An 8224-nucleotide genomic window follows, 5' to 3' on the forward strand; every position below is an offset into this window, starting at 1 on the left:
TGGAATCTACTGATTGAGGGGGAGAGATTTATGTTTATTTGTTATGCTTTATATATTTGAATTATTTAATCTCTCTTCTCTAGGTTGGTTAAGTTCTTTTATGTATCATATGATATGTTTTAGACTTGACTTGGCTTATATTGTAAGCATTTGTAGATTCATGGGCTGTATTGGCATTGAAAATTATGTCAGAATCCATGTTGTTCATCTGTTGATGTTGTGAGGTTCTGTTAATCTAGGTTGGTTTTGGATATCATCATGGATTTCTTGAAGTTATACTTGTCTCTTGTTTAAAGTCTTACTTGTTTTAATTCATATATTTATTATGCTTTGGTTAGCATGAGTAAGTCTATGTGGTGGGTTATTATCTTTTGTGGAGGTTGTATACTTGTTTTCATTTATCTATGGTGTGGTGATGTCTAGGTATGTCTTGTGTTTGTTTATCAGGTTTTGCATTTGTTGCAGTTTTAGGGAAGATGCTGCCCAAATTTTTATAACTCTTTCTCTATTTGTCTCAGTTATGAGATATTTGCCTGGAGTGTGCATGTGTGCTCTTCATAGTTATATGAGTGAGTTGTGAGTTATGAGTTATGTTTAGGGTTTCTCTACCTAGTGCAGTTTGTTGCATGGTGTATCTGCATGGAGTCCTTAGTTTTGCATAGTTAGTATATGTCTAGGTATTTTGCATATTTTATTTTGCTTTGTACTGTGGTCTCTTTTGTTTTGTGTGTGCAGGTACACGTGGATGATGACGGTTGTTATCCAGCTCACTATAGTCATTTTGGAAGTACAGATTAAGGGGGAGATTGTTGGGGGGTAATCTGGTCATTTACTTCTAAGTCATGTAACAAGTGAACCGGTTTGGTTCATTCGGTTTAAGTCATTGTGTATGAGAGGCTTTGGGGTTGGTTCATGGTTAGATGCATTTCATTTTCTAATTCGAGAGTTTAGTTCTACGGGGGTTCTTGGAGCTCTCTTAAGGTATTTCCATGGCTGCCGTCTTCGATCACCTGCAACTCTGAGTTCCTTTGGATCTTGATGACGATTGTTGAGGCTTTTGATCAGTGGAAAAGGGCGATCACTCGATGGTAGTTTGGGGGCATTTTGTTGCCTGTACCAGGTGTATTCGTGAACTTCTCCTTTCTTCTTCTTGTCTGTAACATCCTTGGTTTAGTGCAGTTGGATTCAATCCTGAATCCCGGAGAGTAGGCATGTTGCCGAACTCATCTCGGTGTCTCTTCGTCTTCTTGCTTCTAATTTTCTTGGTAATTCACACGACCGAATGGTTAGGCTAGGTTAGGGTTTACAGGTTGTGTTTCTTCTTATTGATTCAATTGATAATTCATATATGTTAATCACCTAATGCTAACACAAAAAAAAAAAAAAAAAAAAAAAAAAAAAAAAAAAAACGATAAAAAAATATTTTTTACAACCATTTAAAAAAAAAAAAAAAAATAAAAAAAAAGCAAAAAAACAAACATTACTTTTTAAATTTAACCTTTCTTTTCCAAAAACTTTTAAATTAAAAAAAAGTTAAGTGGGACCCCCAAAGAAGATCCTCATCTCCATCTTAGACTCTTCATGGAAGTAAGTGATTCTTTCAAGATACCTGGAGCAACTGAAGAAGCTTTGAGATTGAAGCTATTCCCTTATTGCGGGATAGGGCAAGAGCATGGCTGAACTTCTTACCTCCACAATTAGTAGCCACATGGAATGATTTAGTAGAGAAGTTCTTGATAAAGTACTTCTCTGCAACAAAGAATGCCAAGTTCAGAAATGACATCACTGGTTTTCAACAGTTGGATGGTGAATATTTGTATGAGGCATGGGAAAGATTTAAGGAGCTCTTGCGTAAATGTCCTCACCATGGTATTCCTCATTGGATTCAAATGGAGACTTTCTACTATGGTTTAAGTGGACAAACTCGATCCATAGTGGATGCATCAGCAAATGGGGCTATATTGGCAAAGTCTTACAATAAAGCTTATGAGATCTTGGAGAGAATGGCCAACAATAACTACCAATGGCCAGCTGAGAGAGGTGCTGCAAATAAGAGAGTGGCAGGGATTTATGAGTTAGATGCAGTGACATCTTTAACTACACAAGTGTCATCCCTAACTAGTGTGTTAAAATCCGCAAACCTGGCTGCAGCTGTGCAACCTCAAAAAAAAATAGCAGTTTCGTGTACATATTGTGGTGGGGAGTATGTCTTTGGTTGTTGTCTATCTAACCCAGAATTTGCTTACTATGTTGGTAATTTCAGCAATGCCAATAACCCATATTCCAACACCTATAATCCTAGTTGGAGGCAGCACCTTAACTACTCTTGGAATGCTCAAGGACAGAATGTAGGCCCATCTTCCATCCCACCTCGACCTCATCAGCTTTCAAGTGCTCAACAGCAAGTGAAAATTCAGTCTATGGAACCCTTTTCATCAATAGAGCTTCTATTGAAGGAGTATATGGCAAAGAATGATGCAATGATTCAGAGTCAAGCATCTTCACTGAGAAATTTGGAGAATCAAGTTGGATAGCTGGCTAGTGCTTTAAGTAATCGATCTCAAGGATCATTGCCAAGTGATACAGAAAATCCTAGATCTCCAGATGCAATAGAAGAGTGCTTTGTTGTGGATGTCATTGAAGAGCTGGTTTCCGAAGAGTTGGAGACAGAGTGTATTAAAAACCCACTAGAGCTTTCATTGGCAATAAAAATTGAACAAGTGGATGATGAAGCAAGTAGATATATGGATTGGTTAGAAGCAAGACCAGCTAAGACATTGAGTGGGAGTAGATTTGAGTTTCTTGTATTATCTGAGCTTAAACCTAAAGCCCATAAACCATCAATTGAAGAGCCACCTATGTTAGAGTTCACACCTCTTTCAAAACACTCTCAGTATGCCCATTTGGATGTAGCCAAAACACTACATGTTTTTGTTTCAGTACTGCTAACAAAGGAGCAGGAAGATATGCTACTTGAAGTGCTGAAGAAGTGTAGAAGAGCAATGGGATGGAGTATAGTAGAGATCAACGGGATCAATCCTTCAGTGTACAAGCTTAAAATTTGGTTGGAGAAATGTTGTAACAGGTATGTGAAGTAGCAAAGGAGTTTGAGTCCAATTATGGAAGGTGCACAAGAAGAAATCATTAAATGACCTTGGGAACTAGAGCATGCAATAGATCAAGCATTATTGGGGTGCACCATTGGAGCGTGACAAATTTTCAATCATACTTCAAGATGCTTATAAAGGGTGGCAACCCAATTTCATTGTTTTTACTTATGTTTTTTTATTAGTTAAGTAGGTGTTTAACAAAGTTAGTGGGTAGTTTCCAATTTTGTTAATCTTCACTTGATAATAAAATTGGATGATGACTTGATGACATGTATTTTTTATGTGCAGGGAGTGTGGGGAACAAAAAGAGATTGAGTGGTTGTTTTGCCAAATTTGGCAATAAACCAAACTGCTGAACAGAGCATGTTTCAGTATCCAGCAGATTTCACTATATTTGTCATAGCTTTGCTGCAACAAAATTTTGATCCTCAGCTACGGGTCTTACATTTTCTGTTGAAAATTACATTTTGTGTTCGTTGCTGTAGTGATGTTGCAGCAACGCTACAACAAAGATTTTTCAGCTAGCTACGGGTCTTACATTCTCTGTTGAAAATTACATTCTACACTTGACCCGGTTTAACCTCAAACCCAACCAACCCATCGTTTCTACACTTCTAAATCTCTCCTAAACCATTGCTGACCCATATTGACTCAACCCAATTTAAACCAATACCAACCCAAACCCATTAAACCCATCATTTTTAAAACCAAAACCCACCAAAAAAAAAAAAAAAAAACTAACTAACTGTTACCCACCTTCACCCACCTCTGTGCTACCTTCTTCACCTATCTTCCTCTCACTTTCCTTCTTCGATTTCCTTTTCCGTTGTCTATCCTTGCTGCACCAATGTTGCATTCGCTTTCTGTATTCTTAGGGCTGCTCCAATTGCACTCCCTCTTTACATCAGCTAAATGTTCACATTCATGATGATGCAGCAGATTTGTAGCTGGTTCAGGGAAGTCTTGTTCTCCTTCTTTTTCTCTATTTTTCCATTACTTTATTTTTCTTGCTTTCTCTGTGGGGACACTACTCATCTTAAGTTTGGGGGTATGCTTGGTCCTAATTCCAATCATTGCATATGTCATTTTGTCATCTTTATTTTATAGATGTTTTTAGTTGATTAATTTTTCTTTAACTTTCTTTTGTGGTTTACTTTAAATGCTGCATAGGTTGTTCTAGTTGCTAATTTGTGAGTTGTTGTCCAGCATTTTAGAGTTCGGATTTTGTTTATTGTTGGGTCATTCTATTTTGCTGTGTTTCTGATGTTTGATGCTGAAAGCAATATTAATAGATGTTTTGGGTAAATGTCTTGTGTAGTCAATCTGGGCTGTCATGTAATTTGGATGGTCGTTAGCTAATGAGAATGTCAGTGCTTCTTAATCTAATTTTGTTGGAGATCTTAGCACAAATCTGATATAATGTTATGATGTCTGTCTTTACTCATTTTTGTGGTGTCATATCATTGAGCACCAAGTGATGTTTCAAGCCCCGGCGAACTTGGGAAAAGTTGGATCAATGTGAAAGTTTAGGGTTTTAGAATTGGTTGAATGAGAACCTTGAGACTTACACATTAGGGGTCCCCATTTGGGTGTTTTCAGGAATTTTTGTGCATTGTAAGTTGGCTGAGGTTTGACCCCCTCCCTTACCCCATAAGAATAATGCTCCACTATTTTGGGCCGCCTAGTAACCAGGAATATGCATGTAATCCATGTATTTCGAACGTCAACAGTGGCCTGGAATATGAGCACATGTGTCATGAAAAAAAAAAAAAAAAAAAAAAGAAGAGAAAGAAAGAATAATGCTCCGCTGATTTGGGCTGCCTAGTAACCAGGAATATGCATGTAACCCATGTGTATTTTTGACGTCAACAGTGGCCCGAAATATGAGCATGCAAGGCACTCTTGTTTGTGATCCTGTTGAGTAACCGGGTATCTTCATCACAAATGAGCGATATTCGCGTAAAAAGGCAGGATGACAACAACATTTAAAAAAAAAAAATGGTTCATAAAGAATAAGTTTGGGGGTCAAATGCTCAAAAGAGTATGAAACAAGTTATTGGGGGTGTAAAAGGATATGGATCCCTAATTAGTGGAGAGGTAATCATTTGGTCAACATATTAGATCAATGAACTAAACTTGAGGACCATGATTCAGCTGGACTAGGGTACTCTGGGGCAAGATTCTTAACTTTCACACACACACACTTGCGAGCATCCTGATGAGTAAAGTATGACATCTAAAAGTTATTGGCCAGACGTGTTGGATCGAAAAAAAATTAGAAAAAAATTGAGAGGCAACTTCTATCTTACACCTATCCTATTGCATGATTAAGCCAAGTTATCTACTTTTCTTTTCTTTTGATCTCTTAATACTTTTATTAGTAGTTAGTTGGTATTTTCACTTGTCTTTATTGCTCGAGGTCAAGCAATGTCTTAAGTTTGGGGGTGTGATAACTCTATTTTTGTTAAGATTGGTAACTTTATACTTGAGATGGCTTGATTTAGGAGTATTTTGTCTTTGTTTTAGTGATAGTATTCATTAGATGTTGTCTTATTTAGTCTTAACATGTTGCATCTTGTTTAGTTCATTATTGTCACTCTTACATGAATTTCTCTTTAGATTTGTAGATGAATTTTATTATTTCTCTTTCTCTTGAAAAATGTAGGTGAAGAGCCATAATAGGAGAAGAAGTTGTCCTCTAACTTTGTTGTGAAGTTTGCTACAGCATTGCTACAGCAACGGAACAGAATATTCTCAGATCCAATTCAAATGGAAATGACTAGAAAGGGCTAACTTAAGCGGACAACATTCTTGTAAATACATGATGGTTCTCAGCCCTTGATCTCAAGAGGAATGTTCTAATCCTATGGCCAGGTTCTACCCTAATGATTGAATACTTTTATAGAGGAAAGAGAGACAAAAGAGGAGAAGGAGGCAAGGGACATAGCAACACACACGGCTAAGGGGAGAAGAGAGTACTCGGCTGAAGCAAAGAGAAGAAGGACCAGAGCTGGACTCATGCGGAAGCATTGAAGGCTGCTGGAGAAGTTGATTAATTGGAGAAGAAGGCTGGAGCTCATGTGGAAGCAATGATGCTTTAGTTTCTTTTCATTCTTATAAACTTATCTTCTCATCTTCTAGCTTTATGTTAACTCTAACTACTACTGTGTTTTTAATGTTTGTTATGGACTAAACTTGTGTTGTGTTGGGATGATAGTAGTACTTAACCTGAATTTTGAGATGTACTTATCATGTGTGCTTTAGTTTTACTACAATACAACTTGTTATCAATGAATTCAGCATGATATATATTGGTTAATTTCTGTTCTTGATGAGTCTTTCATGAACGATTGTTAGGATTGAGTTAGCTGGAAAGTTAACGCAGTCTAGATGTTTGTTGAATTGTGTGAGTTAGCATAACCTTTAATTAGTTGTGTTAATTAATAGGTTGGGTAGGAATACCCAATTACCTCACATTACCATTGATTGGATTGGGTTTAAATTGCATTCATAATTCAATTCTTCATAGGAATATGCAGATGTTGATTTAGGATGCTAGCTTATGTGTATTGGAAAATACCATATTGCCATTCATTCCAAGTTCTTGATATATTTTGGGGTTGTAGTATTGCTTTAGTATTTGCATTATAAAGTTCAGGGGAAGGGAAACTTGATTCCTAACACATTTTTCACTCACTAAGTCTCTTTTATTGCTCAATCTCCAATTTAATTCCTTAGTTTTATTACTTGTCATTTAGTTATTTAGTTAGTCAATCACAAATCAACCTTGTTAATCTCGTTTAAATCAATTTTACTTTTACATTGAAAGTTAAGGATAGAATTCTCCGTGGGATCGATACTTTACTTATCATTTATTACTTGATTGCGATACGTGCACTTGCGTAACATCTTGGTACACAAGCAACACGAAACTCCTCTCCTCACCAGGTAAGATGGTCCTCATTCAATCTACTTTGGCGGCCATGCCCTCACACTTTATGTCTTGTTTTAAATTGCCTGCGACCACCTTGCTGGACACGAAAAAAGCTATGAGAACTTTCTATTGGTTTAATGGAGATAGACAACATGTTCATATTGTGAATTGGAACACGATATGTACTCCTAAATCTGAAGGCGGACTAAATATCCGCAACCTTCACAATTTTAACCTAGCGCTTCTGTCTTGGAAGGCATGAAAATTACTACAGACTCCATCTTCTTTGTGGGGACGTCTTATGCTTTAGAAATATTGCAAACACAATTCTTTTCTAGAAGTACAACCACATGCTGCTGATTCTTGGGGTTGGAAGTCTATCTTGATGGGCCGCGATCTGATGAAACAATGTATGTTAATGCAAGTAGGCAATGGAGAACTCATTAATCCTTGGAAGGAAAATTGGATACCGAATACCCTTCGGGAGTGTTACCCGTTTGCACTGAAAGGACCAACCAAAGTTGCCCAGTTGATCAACCCTAGCGCTCATTCCTAGAATCGAGAACTATTGCAGATCTGGTGGCCGAGCCACATGGTGGAGAAAATTCTAGCCATCCAAATTCCCCATTTTGATTTGGAGGACTGTATCATCTGGAGCTAGACTTCATCGGGGAACTTTACAGTGAAATTAGTTTACAACCTGGCATGTGCTCCCAAGAAGAGTCACAGAGATCCTTCAAGTTCTACTTGGCAATCCTTGTGGAAATTACCACTTCCGCCGGGCCACCCATTTTCTATGGAAACTGCTACATCATAAACTCCCCACAACTGACCTACTCGTTGAGCATGGATGCACCATATCAACATCTTGTCTATTCTGTGGGACTCAGGAGACATCACCAAATCATATCTTCATTCACTGCCGGTGTGCAAATAAAGTTTGGAATGATATGCATTTTTCGGCTCTGCTTAGTGCTACCTTTGTTACAAATGTGGTACAACAGTCTATTTCTCTAGCACTGAAAGCGATGATGCAGATAAGATAATCAACACTCTCCTTGCCTTATGGCTTATTTGGAAATCTTACATGAGTCATATTGACACGACTACCTCTACCCAACCAGCACAGCTTAGTTTCCAGATATGGAATGGACTACAGTTTTACCACTCTCCTAAGTCT

At 37.6% G+C, this 8224-nt stretch overlaps 1 non-coding gene across 1 annotated transcript; it reads right to left on the reverse strand.

The window, feature by feature from the left end:
* Positions 1 to 1766: 1766 nt before the first annotated feature.
* LOC149012324 (small nucleolar RNA R71) lies at positions 1767 to 1873 on the reverse strand. Its single transcript, XR_016174185.1, has one exon. It is a non-coding gene; the product is annotated as a small nucleolar RNA R71 (small nucleolar RNA).
* Positions 1874 to 8224: the final 6351 nt, after the last annotated feature.

Source organism: Hakea prostrata, chromosome 6 (genome assembly GCF_041222555.1).
Source record: "Hakea prostrata isolate BN-2017 chromosome 6, UWA_Hpros_2, whole genome shotgun sequence".
NCBI classification, from domain to species: domain Eukaryota; kingdom Viridiplantae; phylum Streptophyta; class Magnoliopsida; order Proteales; family Proteaceae; genus Hakea; species Hakea prostrata.